We start from the raw sequence: 21411 nt of genomic DNA on the forward strand, positions 1-21411 counted from the left end.
CCGAGGATTAGTAATGTTCAGGTTGCAGAAGTCTGGTCTGAGGGCATTCAATGTTAGTCTGAGGAAGAGTAAGGTGACTGAGGCTGGGTTTAGGGCAAGTTCAGACTGGGCCAAACACAATCAGTAAGTTTCGACTGAAGGCGCATAAGCTTTAGCCGAGGATTAGTAATGTTCAGGTTGCAGAAGTCTGGTCTGAGGAAGAGTAAGGTGACTGAGGCTGGGTTTAGGGCAAGTTCAGACTGGGCCAAACACGATCAGTAAGTTTCGACTGAAGGCGCGTAAGCTTAGGCCGAGGATTAGTAATGTTCAGGTTGCAGAAGTCTGGTCTGAGGGCATTCAATGTTAGTCTAAGGAAGAGTAAGGTGACTCAGGCTGGGTTTAAGGCAAGTTCAGACTGGGCCAAAAACAATCGGTAAGTTTCGACTAAAGGCACGTAAACTTAGTCCGAGGATTAGTAATATTCAGGTTGCAGAAGTCTGGTCTGAGGGCATGCAATGTTAGGCTGGGCTAAGGTCAAGCTTAATTTCAGCCAAGCACGAATGAGGATGGACTAGGTTTAGGCTGAAGAAGAGTTGGGTAAGGCTGTGTTTCAGACAAATACGGTTAGAAACAGACTGAAGTTGAGTAAGCTTAGGCTTCAGTCTAGTGAGGTTTGGGTGGAGACTAGTAAGCATCGGCTAAGGTCAAGGAAGTCTGGACTTAAGGAGTGTAAAGTTCGGCAATGCTCGATGAATAAAATTCGTTGGGAGACGAAGGATAGCGATTTAGACCTGACCGGGTTAGGCCGACACTGCAGAATCAAAGGTCATTAGCATAAAGAAGACAACATCCCAGGTCTTGACTATGCACTTGCTTAGGGTAGCGGCGGCCTGTGCCAGAACCAATCATCACTCAGGAGGCCGACTGTCTGCTCGGACTCCATGAATCACTCAGCTGCCATGTGTCTGTTTCGCATTCAGACCGTCGGAAAGCAAATTATAGGTGACTCAATGTTCTGCCTTTTTTTTTTTTCCCTCTCGGGTTCTGGTGCCCTGCCAGGCCATACACAGAGCTGAGAGGCAGAAATATGGTCTGTCAGATGGAAGCGCTTGCTAATTGTCCGACTCAAATCCTCCCTTGTACATCCCGTAACCACAGCCCCCCCCCACCACTCCATTAAAAACACACACAGATGACACCATTGACTACTACAGCAATTCCAAGTGTGCAATCTAATATGATAGACACAGGGCAGACTGGGATTAGCTTTGCCAATTGATGCTACAAACACGGACCCAAATAATCTAGGCCAGCTCCTCCAAATCCAATTGTTGTGAACATGTAGCCAGATAGTTTCAGGCGGTGGGCAGACTTTGGCCCACACATACCAATTAGGCGCCTTTCCAAAGCAATACTGCGCAATGTTGCCCAGAGGACTGCAGCACAACTAGACTTTGATTTCCCGCAATGTGATCGTAATTTCATATTCTTCTGAAAATGACATGGCGACTTTGTCTCGAGAAGATCGTCCGGGCAACATGTGTGGTCATCTGCATAAAGTTTCTTACATAAGCATGCTGGATGTGGTCACTAGTTGGCCATAAATATGCCGAAAGTCTCGCTATTTTGTGCAAAGGAGCAGCAACCGGAAAACGGAAAAAGCTCTTTGACGACTCGCATCTGACCACTTATTGTCTGAGTTCCCGCACATGTCGGAGTTTTGCATGCAAGAAAAAACACAGTTTGGGGTCTTTACGTCGACTAAACGATGTTGAGCCACTGTCCCGTCATCAGACAGACCAACAGGAGATTGGCTGACTTCTGTAGTTCAAGAACAAACTGCAATTTATATAGGTGTAAAATTACAATTATTAGTATCAACTTTGGTATTTGTTTTTTTTCTCACAATTTTTGCTGTTTTTCTTATTTATTTTTGTAATATTATTACAACTATTACAATATTATTAAGACTATTTCTATGTCTTTTATATCTGCCCCCCAACTTAATTTTATTCATTCATTCATTCATTATTTTGTTGGTCATAATATCACAACTTAAACAAAAATTCTAATTTGTTACTAAAATTACATTATTTTTCGACTAATATTATGACTAAATATTTTTACTTTATTATTGTTTTTTATTTCATTTTTTATCATTTATTCATTTCATAATTATGACTTTATCCCCATATTTTGACTTTATTCCCATATTATGACTTTTTCCCACTAACTAATTTTCCTAAAGTTACTTTTTCTGTTGTTTTTCCATTTAGCAACTTTTTTAAAATATTTTTTTTCATTTGAATTTTTTACTTTTCTTGCTAGTATGTCTTTCTCTTAATATTTAGACTTTTTTTTGCAAGATTACTGCAGATTTTTCAATTTTTGCTGTTGCCGGGTTTTAAAAATATATGCTGTGGTTTAATACATAGACAACCGTGGTCCCAAATTTGGACTTTGGACACCCGTGGTCTAACGACTCACTGGTTGGATAGCGGGTTGGTTTTACCAAGACATGTTGTGTAATTCTGCACTTCCAACATTTTGGAAAGCATTTGGGAAACTTTTTCTGTGTGGACCAAAGTAATCAATGCATGGTTGATCAGCTGATTGGGAGCACCTGACTAACTAGACCCAAACAGAGCCCTGATCCCATGATCCATGTATCCTCGGGATGGAGTCCAGGGTGACTCGCAGACTCCACTGTGCACTGATCTTGAGATTAAACTTCCTGTCGAAATGCTCCTTTAAAAAAAACGGTTAGCTTGAGTAAGAAGCCACTCCAGTGACTCCGATGCTCTTATCAATACAGTACATTTTTCCATTGACTCCTCCAGTTTTCATCATTGATCGGAATGTACTTGGGGGCACTTTTTATGATCTATCTTCAAATGTCCTCATTCGCTCCTGCTTGCATCCTGACATGAAATGCAGCCATTTTTTTCCCAAAGTCTGGGAGTCCCAGAGACAAGACAATCATCTCTATGGAGTAATACTTCCATATGAGATGATGGGAGGATAGACTATTGTGGGGATAAATCTTACCCCCTTTCCGATGGATGCTTGGGAATTCTGGCTCATTTGTCACTGGGAGGGGAGGGGCAGAGAAATAGCAAAGCGGCCCAAAGAGAGCAGAGGTGTTACTGTACGGGGGCGGCCGTATTAGCGGAGGTATTCTTCAGGATTAGGTTGCCCCCCCCCCGCCCCTTCAAACCGAGGCGGGAATTTGTCAGCAAAAGTGCAGATATGGCTCTATCAATAATCCATGGCATTGTATTTCCCAGCTGATGCCATTATACGACTGGGGGATGACAGCACTCGCCAGCTCCATCATCTTATCCACGGGGACCAGGATCTCATAAAGCGCTCTCAACATAGACGTCTCATATAACGGGTAATAACTCCAGCCAGTTAATACAGGGGAATTATCAGGCAGAGGAGCAATGAACCCGGCAAAGCGGGGCCGTCCGCATGGAGGGAACACGGAGCACGGAGGTGGAGTCGAAGGAGGCTGCTGCTCAGTAGGAAATAGAGAAGAGCAATGGCCATGGCAGATAAGAAGGTAGACGGTTTGCTGAAGATAAGAGGAAGAGGGAAAAGGAGGAGCGAGACGTGGCTTCTGTAAGACGAGCGTATGTACGGGGAAAAAAAAACGTCAGGGTCAGAAGACAAGGATGAGGGCACGAGGCGCCTTTAAAGACTTAATCATGAACAACTCAAACTCCTAATCTCTCTAATCCAAATCAAAGCAGCCTTTCCATTTATGACACTAGTGTTACCTGTATTGACACAATGTAGAAATGCTGCTGTGTGTGTGTGTGTGTGCGTGTTTAGCTCACAATTGATGTCGTCTGATTCCTCCCTGACTTATTAGCCGAGGCAAGACTTTGCTCAAAAGCTGTTTGTTTGCTGACCGCTTGACTGCGCCAACTTTCTCCCACAGGAGGAACGATGCAGGTTAGCTTAAATAGACATTTCACGTTATCGGTCCGTGTGTGTGTTCCTGGAATGTGCTGGTGAAGGATGGAAGGATGGATGAATAAAGTAATAGAACCCCTCCCGCAGTCTTATGGATAGTCACTGTGCCGTAATTCACTTATGCATCGGAATCGAACGTTTCTTGTGCAATTCTCCCCCAAAGTGCTAGGTGTTTTCTGGTGGGTCCAATAGGTGAGCAACCATGATGCGGTTCAGTTATTTCACTCGTTAGCTTCCTTTGTCGCTCATGAACAATGGCAACCGAAGCAACCAGGACCGGAACTAATGGATGTGTTACATCACTTTTATTGCAAATGTTGATCCAAAGTCAGTGAAGGAAGGCATAAGAAACCTGTGTGCAAAAGCTTGGTAATTTGACGTCCCCACTTTTAGGAGACTTCTACTTGGCAGTTAACTCCATGCTTTTGTTTTGCTTTTTCTTTGGCTTTTTGGAAAAAATTAATTAATTCAAAAAGCAGCACAGCAGAGTGCCATCTAGAAAAAAAAGAATGAAATCCAGGACAATTTCAGCACTTATTTTTCTGAAAATAAGTACAGGACATGAAAGCAGGATATGTCCTGAGAAAACAGGACAATTGGTCACCCGGGTTGCCAAAAATTAACCCTTAATGCTGGAATTTAGGTATTAATTTGAAAGTATTTTTAGTAAGCCCAACTGTGAACGTGCTGTTTTGTGCGTCTGTAGCTTTAATTGCGAACTGCAGTTTTTTGGGGGGTAAAAAAAACGAGCTAATATAGCTAGCTAGCTAAAAAAAATATATATATTTTCATAACTGACTTGTATATTAATTTTCGTTTTAAGATGTGTCGCAAAGCATTGTTGAAACTGTAAATCAGGGGTCACAAACACGCGGCCCGTGGGCCAAATGTGGCCCGCAGGACACTAGTTTGAGGCCCCCGCCGTGATATGAAAGTTTATTGTTAGTGCGGCCCGCGCAAGTTTGATATGAATGGTATCATGTACCCACAAAAAATTATTACGTTTGATTCATGTTCATGTTAAAGGTTAAATAACTGTTAATAGTTATCCTCCCTATCCGTGTGGAAGTGGTAAGTTTTTGGCTATTTTTTTTTTTTTTTTGGAAAACCTGATGCGGCCTAGCCTCGCCCAGAGCCTAGCTCCAGTGGCCCCCAAGTAAATTGAGTTTGAGACCCCTGCTGTAAATAGTTGTTACTTCCTACAGCGCCCCCTCTGGTTTCAGCCAAGCGTTGCACTCCCATTTTCCTTGCTTGAAAACACGATTAATCCAAAGTACAAGAGTCAAAATGTTATTGTTGTACTATGACAACGCCAGCGTAGCTTGGGACGAGGAGGGATGGGGGGGTGAATTGAGAGGCATCCAGGCGGTCGTAACCTTCCCAATGGTCCCCTTTTAAAGGTGGGCGTGTGCCAAGCGCGGGCGCCATTAGCAGGGAAAGGCACAGGAGGGAGAAAATAAATATATAAGCCACCAAGCAAAGATATCCAGTGTTTGCATTTGGGCAGACAATAAAGAGGGCCATCTGTTCCTGTCATTCCTGCTTTATTGTTTTCCTTGGCGGGGCCACTCGCTTTGAAATGCCACATCAACCCCGCCGCAACACACCTCGCGCTCTCTGCCCTCCAGACCCCCCCTCCCCATGACAAAAACGACAAATTGCAGGAGCATACACAAGCAAGGAGAGAACGTTGTACGTTGGCTTCACCCTTGGCCTCCTCCAGCTGCAAGATGAGGATGGAGGGCTCAGAGGACTCGTATGTTTTGGTGCTTTGGAAGGAAATGATGGCAGAAAAATAACATGACAACATGCCCGAGGTGGGGGGGGGGGTTATGACTTTGATTACATTTTCTGTCCTTGTCCCTCACGTTGGCGCCAACAGTCGCGTGGCAAACATTGCCAAATGTTTTTTTTCTTTCATTCCTGTGGCAAGACCATTTGGAGAGGAGGGTTTATTTTTAACATTCGCATGCACTCATTCAGAATTAAGCAGCCCTGCAGTTCACTTCATTGTGGGACGCTTTTTAGAATCTGCGTTTCTACCGTAAAACCTGGTTTTGGCACCGTTCCGTGGGTTTGTGGGCACGGGAAGACCTAAACACCGGAGTCGCTTGATAGGTCATTTTTATTAAAATAGCAACATCTGGTATCTGGGTAGTTATGGGGGGGGGGGGGTTAGACGTCACTACTCAGATTGTCCCTCATCACTTAGCGTGTCAAATGTCATGTTTTCCTGCTGTTTTGAGTGTGACTACAACCTATTATTAGTAAATATATTATTATTTAGTATTATTTTCAAACACATATAAATGTCTACACAAAGTCAAATACAAATGTAAGGTATTGAGAAGATGTGATATTGATGTCTTGTTCGGTGAGACACACAAGCACCAGACTTGACCGCCGGAACAACAGGCTTCTATTGCAGGTTTGAATGATCTAACAATACAGTAATATTATGACTTTATTGCCGGAATATCATGACTTTATTGCCGGAATATTCTGACTTTATTCCAGTAATGTCATGACTTTATTCCTGTAAAATCTGATGATCTAACAATCCTGTAATACCATGACTTTATTGCCGGAATACCATGACTTTATTGCTGGAATACCATTACTTTGCCGTAATGTCATGACTTTATTCCCGTAAAATCTGATGATCTAACAATCCTGTAATATCATGACTTTATTCCCATAATATCATGACTTTATTCCCGTAAAATCATGACTTTAGTCCCGTAAAATCTGATGATCTAACAATCCTGTAATATCATGACTTTATTCCCGTAATATCATGACTTTATTCCCGTAAAATCATGACTTTAATCCCGTAAAATCATGACTCTAGTCCCGTAAAATCTGATGATCTAACTGTTATATCATGACTTTATTCTCGTAATATTCTGGTTTTATTCCCATCATATCATGACTTTATTCCCGTTATGTCACGACTGCTCCATTCCTGCTGTTTTCCAGCTACTTCATCTTCCTTCTTGTAGATTTTCTTCCCGTGACGATGGCTTTATTTCTATAATATTTTGACTTTATTCTTGTCACATTATACATTTTTCCCCAAACTAAAATGTGCCCCCCCCCTCCCCCGGGCCAAATTTGGGATGCCCCTTGTTTAAAGCCTAGCTGATTACACGATTAATCGAAACCACAACCTTCAGATTAATTGCGAGTTGTAACCCTACTTTGTATTTTTCCGATAAAATGAAATATTGTTGCGAGGATGCGTTTCATTGCAAAATCTGCATTTTGGTCGCCCGTCATGGACACGGCCCTTCAAGCTAAAGGCCTTGAATTGCGTGTACATGGGATTGGTTTGATCGATCTGTGCGACATCAAATAATAACGGCACCCTTTCTACTACCTGCCAGGAGGAACATCAAATGAATACATTTTCTACTCATTTCTTCTCTCATTTTCTTGTAACATCTCAGCCCGTCTCCTCCATTTTATTAATTGCGATACAAAGCCGCCGTGATTTAAGCGTCGTATCCCACGGAAAACTACGCACAGGCGGTGTTTTCTCGTCACCGGCGATCTGACAGCTTGCAGGATTTGCAGGTGCTTTTCCATCACAGTCAGCAAGGTTAAACTCCAGAGAAATTAAACAAATTGCTCCTCTAATGCCAAATAAAACAAATGGAGAACTTTAGTGCACACGTGGAACCCTCTCGGGTTCTAATTATGTAAAACTATAGACATCACAAGGCACTGAATTCTTTAATGAGCACTTGAGAGAACAAAGGGAATGTAAGTGCATGTTGATATGAGAGGCGAGACAATAGGAGGCGGCACCGTGCCACGGAAACAACCGCCGCCGCTTACCATCATGGAATGAATCTTCATCTCCGTGTCGCTTTTGGCAGCTATATGAGCGCTCCTAATAGGTGCTCCATACGTACGACATCACATCATAAATTACCATTAAGAGCCCCCCTACCCCAACCCCCAACCCGCGGCTAATGAATGAACTCCCACCGCCGCCGCCGTGCCGCCATTGTGCAAAATGCACGAAGCACCTTTCTTGCAACTTTGGACAGCATCAAAAAGAAAAGCGGCGCTCTGCTATCCGGAAAAGCGGCGTTCCACGTTGGCTAATTAGCATCGACAAAGACCCCCGTGGGTACAACGCGGGCACAACACCACCCAGGTAGCACTTTTTTTTTTTTTTCCTGTTGTGGAGCCAAAATGGATGGCACGGGGGAGGTCCTTTTTTAATCCCGACGACTGCACTGAATCATGTTTTCAAATATGAAAATAGCGTAGCCGAGCCATATGTCTGCATACCGCCGCGTGTCATGCTGAATTACCATGCGGCCCGCCACCACGCGCAACACCTGGATTCAAACACATTCATGGAGGGAGGATTTATTTCCAAAGCGTAGAGCTGCGCCAGGTTTTTATTCAGGTGTGTCGAATACATTAGCAAGCAAATGTTACTGTATATGCAATCTATACGTCCTTCTTAAACTATTCATTCCAACGGGGATGCTAATTTGTGCTTACTTTGGCGAGGATACCGTACTGTACGTGTACGCCCCGGGGCTAAACATCGGCCCGGGTTTGACTCCCAACTGCTTGCTGACACGAGGGATGACGAAATGGACGTGCAATGATAACTTGTATAACGACCTCACCTTGTCCTTCATGTCGTCCGCCATGTTTAGTGTGTATCGCGACTGATGTGCGACCATGGCATGTTCTAAAAATAGAACCGAACAAAAAAACAAAATGGTAAAAATCTGCAGTAATTTTACATGAATAAATTCAAAATATTAATAGTTGTAATCTGGCGATAAAAAGTCATTTTACAGGAATAATGCTGTCATTTTATGAGAGAAAATAACATTTTAGTTGCATAATGTTTTAATATTAATAAATAATAATATAATAATATAATAAAAAGTCCTAATATAGTGAGAAACAATACCAGGAATAAAGTTATAATTTTGGAATTATAGGTTGTGGAAAACATTGTAATGTTACAAGAATAAAATAAAATTGAAAACAAATGAAAAAAAGTCATACTACAAAAACGTTGAAATAATACAAAAGACATCTATAAAAACTACTTTCATTTAATAGTAAAGTTTTAAAATTTTTTATCCTAATAAGAAAAATAGTTGCAATTTTCTGACTTGTAATATTGTGATTAAAATTTTTTTTTAAAATAGCATAAAGTTGAAATATTTTCTTTTTGGGGGGAAAAATTTGGGGGAAAAGTTGCAATATAAAAATTAACAGCTGTCATTTTTTGAAAATAAAGTGAAAATATGAAGAGAAAAACTTTAGTAGCATAAAGTGGAAATATATTTTCAAAGTCGTCACATTATGAAAAAAAAAACATTAGTTTGTGGGGAAGTTCTAAAGTTATGAGAATAAAGTCCAAATGTTCTAGCAATGACATCACAATACAAAAAGAAAATGGATGCCCCCCCCCCCCCGCTTCAGCACCACGACCAAAGCCCTTTCCCCTCTTCTCTCTAATCATTTCCACCTGAAAATGCTTTGAAGAACAATATTTCACCCAATTCTATTCAAATTTCCTCACAGCGGCTTTTGATATGGAAAAGTCCAAAGGAAGTGAAGCCTTCGGGCTGTGATGGACTGTCAGCCCTCCCCCGGGGGCAGGAACCGCACTCCTCAGCTCCCCTAATGATGCGCCTGTCTTTGGAAGAGAGAACCCCGTGCCACGGCCTATCACTTAGAGAGATTAAGCCAACGGGGTGGGGGGGCAGGAAGAGGTGGGACGGTGTCGGCTTGGCTCCCGTCAAACCAAAGCTGTCCCTTTTTTTTGGGGAATTTCAAGCGAAGAGGAAAAGGAAGAGGGCAGGTTTAAAGTCTGATTCTCCTGACGTATGTCGTAATGAACCGTGTGGCCGTTGGGGCCAAGATGGCTGCCGTTCAGCGTCGGTGGCGAGCAAGTCCACTGTTTGGGTCTCAATTCTCATCAATTGTGAATTAATTTTACAACAAAAAAGTCAAAATATTAAGACAAAATTTTTTTATGAAAATAGCTTCATAATATAATATATACAATTTTTAAGTTCTTAATATAAGAAACAAAAAACTGCACCAAACATGCTCGCTTCTATTGTGGAGTTGCATCATCGCCTTTTTGTGCCTCTCATGCAAAAAAAAAACATTTTATGTAGTGAAAAAATTATAATAAAATAATAATAAAAATGTAATTTTAGTAGCATAAAGTTGAAATATTAAAGAAAAAACCCAGTCTTTAAAAGTTGGAATATGTATTATGACAAACCAAAAAAAATTTAATTTTCGGTGTCAAAATATCTTGGAAATATACATAATTAGAACATTTAATTAGCAAAATTACAAAAGGAAATTAGAAATAAAAACAACAAACAAAAGCAGACAAAACAGCAGGAAATTTGCAAGATTTATGTCAAAATATTAGAGAAAAAAGTTATTGTAATGAAGAAAAAAATCACCATTTTACGAATAAACGAAATAAATAAATAGAATAAAAGTAGCACAGAGTACTTTCTTTTTTTTAAGTTGTGATATTATGCAAAATTAATAAAACAAACTAAAATTGCAATTTTAGAAAAAAATTTTGAGGGAAAAAAAAAAGTTCAAAATATGGAAAAAAAAGCCTTAATTACGAGAATAAAGTAAAAATAATCTAATCTCTCCAATGCGTACCTGGAACCATGGAACCATCCTGCGGCTTATTTGAAGTTCTGATGTCCCGTAAGCCAATCGGCTGTAATCTGGCGTTGATTCAGCAGGAAGGGATTGTTGTACATACGAGAAGCATGAATGGAAATACACGCATTGTGGAGCCAAGAGGATCAGGAACAACCGGGGGCGGTGGATGGTTGGGTTCTTCTTCGTTGGTACTTTATAGAAATGACTTTAAAATGTGAAGGAGGGACAGGGGGGCAGGGCGGGTCCACCCCTCTTTACATGAACATGGGGCTATTTTGGCTCTTATCTGGATGTAAGAGGATGCTTGTATCGTCTGCGGCAAGGATTAACTGCAGCCCACGCTGTCGAGGATGGATCAAGCACTCTTTTTATTCTTTTTTTTTTTTTTTTTCCTCTCTCCCTCCCCCTGCCCACTGCTAACCGAGCAGATTTTCCTCAGCTCGAAGAATCTGAGGGATTCGCCGCAGACCAAGCGGGTTGTTTGATGTAGGACATGTTTTTTAAGGTTGATCATCCCTCTGTTCTCTTGCATATGCGGCTTTAAAGGAGTCTACCAGTCACTGAAGGGGCCGGGGGCGTGTGCAAGGCGGGGGGGGGCGGTCCCCACTACACAAGTCAGCTGTGAGATGGTACTCCCTTAAAACCTTGGGAGAAGTCTAATATTTGTGTAAGCCGAGGTGGTATGGAAAGGGGGGGGCGGGGGGGGGGGGGGGGCTGGGCGTCAACTGGGAGATGCAAAACAGAAGACGTGATTTGGGACGGGAAAAAGCACTTGGGGAGTAAGAATAAGCACACTATGTCTTGCTTTTGAAAACAACCTAAAAAAAAACTTTGCGGTATAAAAGGCAGGGAGTAAGGAGACGGGACACAAAAGAAGAATTCCAAGGAAAAAGACGACATTCCCTCCTCGGCTTCCTGCCTGCCTCGCCTGCCGAGCTCGGGTAGAGTCGCACCGCGTTGATGACAGGTTAGCATGTGAAGATGAATTGGCAGGTGTTGACACAAACAGAGTTTCTGATGCTCATCGCAGCGAGATGTGCGGAGAAGGGGGGGTGGCACCCCGGCACCCCCCCCCCCTCCTTCCTCGCCGCCACTCCCTCTCGTGGGCTCCTCGCCGACTCTCTTAACTGTGTTTACGCTTTCAACGCTGACACCCAGAGATGTGGAGAAAAGTCGGCTGCCAGCTCCGTTTTAACAACTCACCCCCCCCCCCCCCCCCCCCCACCTCGTTTTCCACAAACATATGAGTCTGTAAATCACTTACAGTGGGACCACCGTGTAGTAAGCGTATGGAATTCCTATTTGGGGTAATTAATGTGAGTGTAAAGGTGACTATAGGGGTGTTATTTCATGTCTAGAGGGCTCTAATAATGTAAAATAATATTTCTATGCTCAAACTACAAAGACATAATATAAATGTGTCAAGACATGACGCAAGCGTATGGAATTCCTATTTGGGGTAATTAATGTGAGTGTAAAGGTGACTATAGGGGTGTTATTTCATGTCTAGAGGGCTCTAATAATGTAAAATAATATTTCTATGCTCAAACTACAAAGACATAATATAAATGTGTCAAGACATGACGCAAGCGTATGGAATTCCTATTTGGGGTAATTAATGTGAGTGTAAAGGTGACTATAGGGGTGTTATTTCATGTCTAGAGGGCTCTAATAATGTAAAATAATATTTCTATGCTCAAACTACAAAGACATAATATAAATGTGTCAAGACATGACGCAATTGTTTTGGTTTTCCATTCCGATAATCCCGAGTCCTGTTTTAGTTGCGTTCAAGGCTCGGTATTGCACCAACTCCCATGGGTGGGTGATGGCTGTGATGCCCTGGTAGCCATGTTGGAGAGGCTGTGATCATACCCAAGTATGTCTGAGCCGCTGCAGCAGACATGACTTCAAGCAAAAAAAAAAAAAAAAAACCCACAAGGGCACAGAGCCTGGATGAGACTGTGGAAAAAAAACAAAAAAAAAACAACTGACTTCCCTCAAAACAGATTGTCAAACCAGATGGGGGCTGTGCCAGAACCGGGGGCAGACCGGATGGGGAGCGGGACTGTGATTGGGCAAATTTCAACATGCGTACCGGCAACACGGTGGCGTCACGACTAAACGGTTGTTCAAAGCGTCATGGTGCCGATGTGCCATGTCGTCGGAAATGCGCCTAAATAATTCTATCGCAAGTTTATATTTGGCGTATGAATGCCTTGGAAATAATAATAATAATAATAATAATAACGCTCAGTTTGGGTAATAACAAAACCCCAAGTGGTTCAACACAACATTACATTGCATAACCTAGCATGACATAATGTAACATAACATATATAGCAGCATAACATACGTATAACATGGGCGGCATGGCGGTCGAGTGGTTAGCGCGCAGACCTCACAGCTAGGAGACCAGGGTTCAATTCCTCCTCAGGGTTCAACCGGGTACTCCAGTTTCCTCCCACATTCCAAAAACATGCTAGGTTAATTAGCCACTCCAAATTGTCCATAGGTATGAATGTGAGTGTGAATGGTTGTTTGTCTATATGTGCCCTGTGATTGGCTGGCGACCAGTCCAGGGTGTACCCCGCCTCTCGCCCGAAGACAGCTGGGATAGGCTCCAGCACCCCCCGCGACAAGCGGTAGAAAATGAATGAATGAATGAATAATATGAGCCGTGTGTCACTGTCGCTATCCATGGTGCTGGATTTTGCCGCATTCTGTTTTTGTTTTTTTTTTTGCATCAAAATAATTTATTTACAAATATAACCGAGTGGTTAGCGCACAGGCCTCACAGCAAGGAGACCCGCGTTCAATTCCACTCTCGGCCATCTCCATGTGGAGTGTGCATGTTTTTCTCCGGGTATTCCGGTTTCTTCCCACATTCCAAAAACATGCTAGGTTAATTAGCCACTCCAAATTCTCCATAGGTATGAATGTGAGTGTGAATGGTTGTTTGTCTATATGTGCCCTGTGATTGGCTGGCCACCAGTCCAGGGTGTACCTGGATGTGCCTCTCGCCCGAAGACAGCTGGGATAGGCTCCAGCACCCTTGCGACCCTCATGAGGAAAAGCAGTAGAAAATGAATGAATGAACATATAACATACTGTATGTATAATATAAGACGTCACATGGCAAAGAATAATCAAGTCAAATAAAATCAGCCTCCTTTTGTTCCATTTTAGAGGCAATTCCTGTCATTTCACAGAGTCTCCGACCTTCCCGACGTTCCTGTGTAATTGGGTTCTTATCCAAAATGAGGATTTTTCGGCCTTAGTGGAAGTCCTCAGTGGTTGAGTTCCATTCCATGCAGCCCAAACGACCTTCCTTACTGTATCTTCCCTCCCCAGCCAGTCAGCCAGCCAGTCGGAGGGAGGGGTGGATGAAGGTGATTATCGACGGTGAAATGAATACTGTATCTCGTCTCACTCTGGCGATGCGTAGGCAGAAGCCTCGCCCACTGAAAAAGGCTACTACTCCCCTCGCCCTCCAAACATGCCCGTGGCGTTCCTCAAGGTTCCGTGTGATGCCTGAGGCGCCGAGGTGCTCATCGAGCCGTTCCGCCCAGATGTTTATGATGAGATGAGCTTGACATATGCTCGGGCTTTTAGCGCTTTTTCCGTAGATACATTGATTTAACCTGCAGCGACGTGCGTTTCATCCATATTGGAATTTTTAATTGTGGGAGAAGGTGAAGAAATAATGACATGAAGTCCATGTGCAATAAAAAAGAATACTTTATGTATGGTACAACCCTTTTGAAATATCCATGTTTTTGCTGTAAAATCCCGTTATTAAAGCCATCCCGGTTTGAGCTCCTCGGGGCGCAGTGAAGCTGAAGCACCGTACGTGGCGCTCTCCAACGTGCTGATAAATGGAACTAGAATGTGTTAACGAGATCTGGAACCTTTTATGCCTCGTTGCCTGTTGTCTAAAATATACAGTGTGTGAGACAATGTGTCCAAAGCAAAGTGTGGGGGAATATTAAACACCAAGGTGTCTTTATTAACATGCAGTGTTGGATGAGGAGGCGTTTTGGAGCCCATTTTTAACGCCATGGATTTTGGAGCTAATAACCCAACTTTGCATGTAGGAGTAGATGTCAACTTGCCTGACAGGACCCCTGTTCTGCCGGAAATCAAATCATGAACTCGAGAGCACCACCGCCACTGGTGAACAATACCGTACGTTACCAACAATAGTTTCAAAAGATAAAGTATCAATCATTTCAATCCCTCGTTTATTGCGCTTCACTGGTTCCAGATCCGACCGTGATAAGTGAATTTCCACAAAGTAGGATTCCTTATTTGTCAATGAAATCGTTTTGTACTTAGAGTATAGAAAACCTGTTTACAACTTTCTGAATATGTATTTTTTTAAAACATTTTAGAGCCCTCTAGACATGAAATAGCACCCCTATGGCCCACAGCATATTCTACTAATTTAGTATGAAAAATAAACAAAAAACAGCAAAATTTCAACAGTAATTTAACATGAATAAAGACAAAACATTTTAATATTCAATAATGGCAGAATCAAATCCTGTCACATTAGATTTGGCTAAAGATAAGCTAAATCTTATCTTATATTAAAAATAATAATAATAAAAAAATTAATAAAAATAAAAAATAAAGATAAGCTTACAACCTTCTGAATATGTATTTTTTTAAACATTTTAGAGCCCTCTAGACATGAAATAGCACCCCTATAGTCACCTTTACACTCCTAAAACCCAATATAACGGATATAATAAGTACATTTCAGACATTGTGTGTTGCTGTAAGGATGTTCCGGTGCTAGGCTAGGTGAGTGGGGGTGCAATTCCCGATATCGATATCAGCCGATACTGAAACCGATATGTGTAACATGACATAGGTCCTGTGGTGGAACGAACACATGTGTTGTATATAGCATATTAATTTTAAAAAAATGTACGGATATGAGCCAATATTACATATTTATGCTAATATCATCCCTAGTTATGTTATTTTTAATGCTTAGTTGTTTTTGTTTTTATATGTTTTGTTTTTGTTTTTTTATGTTTTTGTTTCTTTGCCCTATACGTATAGACACCCCCCCTCCCCCACCCCCCACCCCCCCAGCTGAAGGTTTTAACCCAATGTGGGCCACGAGTCAAAACGTTAACCCACCCCCGACTGGACGTGTCTTACAATAAGAACATACTGGATACTGTATATGTATATTATATAAATGTATAATATATATATTGGATTGAATCTGTGATTTCTGATGTGTAGCTAAAGGTGATCACCCCCCCGCGACCCCCCCAAAAAAGTATCATATGACCTAGAGGTTCCAAAATACAACATAGATTTATGTTGTTTTTAATGTTGTAACGTTATTGTTTGTATCATAACATCTGATTGATCCATTTACACAACTCCACATTGTCCTCCTCCCGTATCGAGTTGCGTTCAATAGATAGCGTTGTTGTTTCCTTCCCCCCCCCCACGCTCCGGCTGCCGATGTTGTGTTTCCCGTCGCACAGAGGCAGGGCTGAAATAACGGCGGCGTTCAATTCCCTCCAAAATGATAGATCCGCATAACCGTAAACAGATGCTGCATGATGTTGGCACCGTGCTCGCGTCGGTCACGCGTTCCGATCCTAATGAATGTGGTTAAAGTCAGCTGGCCGTAAGCCGCCGCGTCCACGCTCGTGTGTCTCTCCCGGGCCTCCAGTGGCTGAATCCGATTGCACGGGATGCACATGATGTTCTGGATCCATCACATCAAGGCGTTGTGCATATGAACCTCTGTTGCCTTGCATCGTCTCCGCGCTGGTGGTAGTGGTGATGGAGGGGGGTGGGGGGCGTTGGAAGGAGTTGCATTTCCTTGAGGGAATTGTGTGCTTCTGTATGGATATTGCAAGCTGTGGCAGGGAGAATAAACAGACTTTGTCTAACACAGGGGATGGGCCTGTTCACAGAAGCGGTTCGGTGACTGATGTTTGTCTGCGTCTATTTATTTGTTTGGCAAACAAATGTATTATTAACAAACCGCTGCCACATGCTGTCCTTGCTGGGCTCTCTCTTTGTTTGCGTCTTTTTCCGTGCCGGAGTGAATGAGCAGGTCGCCGGACCACCTCGGGAATGTCAATAATGGCAGAATCAAATCCTGTCACATTAGATTTGGCTAAAGATAAGCTAAATCAAGGGTGTCCAAAGTGCAGCCCCGGGGGCTATCTGCATCCCTCAGGTGTTTTTTTTTTATTGGCCCGCAGCATATTCTACTAATTTAGTATGAAAAATAAACAAAAAACAGCAAAATTTCAACAGTAATTTAACAAGAATAAAGACAAAACATTTTAATATTCAATAATGGCAGAATCAAATCCTGTCACATTTAGATTTGGCTAAAGATAAGCTAAATCTTATCTTTAAAAAAAAAATGAAAAAATAAAAAAAAAATAAAAAATGAAGATAAGCTAAATCAAGGGTGTTTTTTTTTATTGGCCCACAGCATATTCTACTAATTTAGTATGAAAAATAAACAAAAAACAGCAAAATTTCAACAGTAATTTAACAAGAATAAAGACAAAACATTTTAATATTCAATAATGGCAGAATCAAATCCTGTCACATTAGATTTGGCTAAAGATAAGCTAAATCTTATCTTATCTTATATTTTTAAAAAAATAAAAATAAAAATAAAAAATAAAGATAAGCTAAATCAAGGGTGTCCAAAGTGCAGCCCCGGGGGCTATCTGCATCCCACAGGTGTTTTTTTTTATTGGCCCAAAGCACATTCTACTAATTCAGTATGAAAAATAAACAAAAAACAGCAAAAATTCAGCAGTAATTTAACAGAAATAAAGACAAATAATATTGTAATATTCTGAAACTAAAATGCTAAATAAGAAACTAACAAAACAAACACGCTTTAAAAAATCCAACCCATTATTATTATTATTGTAAAGGTTTAGGTCTGTCATGTGGAGAATAGCAGCTCAGTTGTTACCATGGCGACATAGAATCATCTACGGCAGGGGTGTCCAAAGTGCAGCCCCGGGGGCTATCTGCATCCCTCAGGTGTTTTTTTTTATTGGCCCGCAGCATATTCTACTAATTTAGTATGAAAAATAAACAAAAAACAGCAAAAATTCAATGGTAATTTAACAAGAATAAAGACAAAACATTTTAATATTCTGAAACTAAAATGCAATATAAGAAACTAACAAAACAAAGGCGCTTTAAAAAAATCCAACCCATTATTATTATTATTATTATTATTATTATTATTATTATTATTATTATTATTACTGTAAAGGTTTAGGTCTGTCATATGGAGAATAGCAGCTCTGTTGTTACCATGGCGACATAGAATCATCTACGGCAGGGGTGTCCAAAGTCTGGCCTTGGGGCAATTTGCAGCCTGCAGCTCGTTTTTTTTTTTTATTGGCCTGCGGCCATACCTGTCGGCATTTGCCTTGGGGAATTAGGGAATGCTATTTGACCCGCGACAGGGTGCGTATTACTTTAATGTTTTATTTTTTTACTATTACACTTTTACGCTGAACTTGCACTTTCTAGAGGGGCGGAGCAAATGTTAATGTTACTTATGTTAAGATTTTATGTTTTGTGTACTAAATAGAATAATTTGAGTGTAAAGGTGACTATAGGGGTGTTATTTTATGTCTCGAGGGCTCTAATAATGTTAAAAAAACCTATTTGGAAGTTGGTAAACAGGTTTTTTTTACTCTCTAATGATGAGAATATTCTATTTATAAATAAAGAATCCTATTTTGTGTAAATTACTTATCATAGTTGGGTCTGGAATTGAATACTATACTATATACTATATAGAGAAAGATACATTAATTTGCTTGACTTCAATCTTCAGTCCCAAAAAAAAAGCCCGTCACAAAAATTGAATTCCCCTTTCATAACAGCACAGGAGCAATAAATGACCCCCGTGCAGATTTGATGTCTCCTGCAGGTTCTGCCTCCTTACTCCCCAGACAAAATGCCTCCATTATTGCAGCCCATGAAATTAGCAGAGCTCATTTGGAAGGAAACACCCTCGAAAATGGCTTTTAAACATGATAGAAGCGGGCCGATAAATCACCACATTCACTTGTGCCTCTTCCCTTTTAACTTGCCGCCACATTAAATATTCGGCTGAGCGCCCCCCCCCCTCCCTCAGCATCATTCTCGCCCCAAAAGGAAGTGCCTGTAGCTTTGCCTGGGAGTATCTGGAATAAAAATAATGCTGTGAAAGCCTTATTCTTCTGCACAATCGCACTTGAGGCAATTCAGCCACTGCATAGACTGGAGAAATGAGTCTTTTCTAAAGCGTTTTTTTTTTTTTTTTTAACAATATATTAGACGGCTCATCTGCAATCAGCAGGGAATACCGCCATTTGTATAAAGTGTTCACTGAAATATATACATGCTTTTTATGCATCCGACGAACCAATGAGATGAGCATTTGGAGGCGATTATGCAATCAAGGTTGAATCTGGGATGTATATGTTTCAAGTGTTTTTCACACAAAGCAACGAGAGGGCAAAGCATAGTGCTTAACATCACCCCCCCCCCCCCCTACTAAACCACAGGTTGGCATTCAATATGTGTCAGCCACGTGTCTCTTAAAAGGGCTTAGTGTGTGTCAACAGCTTTGGCATCTTTGCCTGACCTTTGCTTCCTGGATGCTGGCTGTGAAGGGTGCAGCTCGTCACTGGTGAGCAGGAGAAATGTCTTTTTACACCCAACTGGCTACCGTTCATTAAGAAAAAAAAAAAAAAAAAAAAAGCCTGACTGGGAATGGAATGGCAAGGTCGGCTTAGCGGAGGGGTCGTTTTGATGGGAATCTCACCAAAATATATCCAGGCTGGTGAAAATGAACATTCATTTTGTTAATGGTGACTTTATACCAGGGGTCTCAAACACGCGGCCCGCGGGCCAAATGTGGCCCGCAGGACACTAGTTTGAGACCCCCGCCTTGATATGAAAGTTTAATGTTAGCGCGGCCCGTGCAAGTTTGATATGGATGCTGTATGGTATCATGTACCCAGAAAAAAATATTATGTTTGATTAATGTTCATGTTAAAGGTTAAATAACCTCCCTATCCGTGTGGAAGTGGTAAGTTTTTGGCTATTTAATGCTGGAATTTAGGCGATTTAAAAGTATTTTTAGTAAGCCCTACTGTGAACGTGCTGTTTTGTGTGTCTGTAGCTTTAAATGGGAACTGCAGTTTTTTGGGGGGGTAAAAAAAACGAGCTAATATAGCTAGCTCGCTATAAAAAAAACTCAATTTACATAACTGACTTGTATATTAATTTTCGTTTTAAGATGTGTCGCAAAGCCTTGTTGAAACAGTAAATCAGGGGTCACAAACACGTGGCCTGCGGGCCAAATGTGGCTCGCAGGACACTAGTTTGAGACCCCTGCCTTGATATGAAAGTTTAATGTTAGCGCGGCCCGCGCAAGTTTGATATGGATGCTGTATGGTATGTACCCAGAAAAAATTATTACGTTTGATTCATGTTCATGTTAAAGGTTAAATAACTGTTAATAGTTATCCTCCCTATCCGTGTGGAAGTGGTAAGTTTTTGGCTATTTAATGCTGGAATTTAGGCGATTTAAAAGTATTTTTAGTAAGCCCTACTGTGAACGTGCTGTTTTGTGTGTCTGTAGCTTTAAATGGGAACTGCAGTTTTTTTTTTGGGGGGGGGGGACAAAAAAAAAACGAGCTAATATAGCTAGCTCGCAATAAAAAACTCAATTTACATAACTGACTTGTATATTAATTTTCGCAAAAGCCTTGTTGAAACAGTAAATCAGGGGTCACAAACACGCGGCCTGCGGGCCAAATGTGGCTCGCAGGACACTAGTTTGAGGCCCCCGCCTTGATATGCAAGTTTAATGTTAGTGTGAAGTGAGACACACAAGCACCAGGCTTGATCAAGAGGCTTTTATTACAGGTTGGAATTGCGCGATAATCTCTCACATGGTTGCTACTGTTGCGGCCGTAACCTAACCCCCCAATTTCACTTCCTGTTCGCCCCCCCCACCGAGTTTCCCTGAGCCACAGAACATTTTCATGTCTTATTATGTCTACAATATGAGGTAATATGAGTGTAAAGGTGACTATAGGGGTGTTATTTCATGTCTAGAGGGCTCTAATAATGTATTTCGAAAGTTGTGGTCTATGAAAATATCCCATTAAAAATAAGGAATCCTACTCTAATCTGGAACTAATGAACTGAGAGAACACATTTTTTTTTTTTTTGCGTCAGTAGTTTCGGCACAATCCTGCTAAGCAGCTCCAAACGAATGTTGCTCAACACGTACAGCATAACCCCGCTAAATCATCTCGCCATTGACGCACAAAGAAGAAAGTTTTGTCGTGTGGAAGAAGCCTCCTCTTCCTGTGAAACGTTTTCCCAAACAGATGACACTTTTACCTGCCAACTATCCTTCCTCTGGTTGAGGCGGCGTCCTTAATGAAATGTTTAGTGTTTCAAGACGGCGAAGAGGAGCAGCGGCGCGTGTCAATTAAAGCCGTCTTGATGTTCAGACGACGCAACTCTTCGCTTCTCGAGCACTTCCAGTGTTGTTTTGTTTTCAGATGTGCTAATAGACGTGTGCGCCAGCCGCGATGAGCGTGCCGTGCGTGCACCCACTCGTACGCACGCACGAGTAGGGGGGGGGGGCACACACTTGCAGACGGCGTGGGTGTTTACACACTAAAAACAAGCTCACTAATGACTAAGTGGCATCCTGCTGGAGAGATG

The 21411-nt window shown here is 41.7% G+C and overlaps 1 protein-coding gene across 13 annotated transcripts in view; it reads left to right on the plus strand.

Annotated features, from left to right (window-relative positions):
• The window catches only part of fbxo15 (F-box protein 15), a 100290-nt gene that overhangs the window by 48769 nt on the left and 30110 nt on the right, over positions 1-21411 (plus strand). The window contains exon 6 of one of the 13 annotated variants that reach the window (XR_009120653.1): positions 3267-5099. The exons of the other annotated variants lie outside the window; for them this stretch is intronic. The gene's annotated coding sequence lies outside the window, so the exon portion shown is untranslated. Of the gene's footprint in view, positions 1-3266; positions 5100-21411 lie in introns of those variants that run through there. 13 annotated transcript variants of the gene reach the window in all.

Source organism: Doryrhamphus excisus, chromosome 21, assembly GCF_030265055.1.
Source record: "Doryrhamphus excisus isolate RoL2022-K1 chromosome 21, RoL_Dexc_1.0, whole genome shotgun sequence".
NCBI classification, from domain to species: domain Eukaryota; kingdom Metazoa; phylum Chordata; class Actinopteri; order Syngnathiformes; family Syngnathidae; genus Doryrhamphus; species Doryrhamphus excisus.